Genomic DNA, 228 nt, shown 5'->3' with positions numbered 1-228 from the left:
ATTTCGCGTTTATTGCGTCATTAACGTCTCGTATCGAAATATTTCGAAACAGAATTTGAAATGTATTTTTGAATTTGAATATTTTTTTGATATAATTTTAATTATGTACGTTCTGATTGTACGACGGCAGTCTCTGACTATGGCTGCAATTTTTCGTTATTAGTGTTGCGTCTATAATAAAATATGAGTGCATAAATTAATTTATCAGAGTTTCGTGTATGTTTTCGT

Source organism: Apis dorsata, unplaced genomic scaffold (genome assembly GCF_000469605.1).
Source record: "Apis dorsata unplaced genomic scaffold, Apis dorsata 1.3 scaffold_31, whole genome shotgun sequence".
NCBI lineage: Eukaryota > Metazoa > Arthropoda > Insecta > Hymenoptera > Apidae > Apis > Apis dorsata.
Note: the sequence above shows the minus strand (reverse complement) of the source record.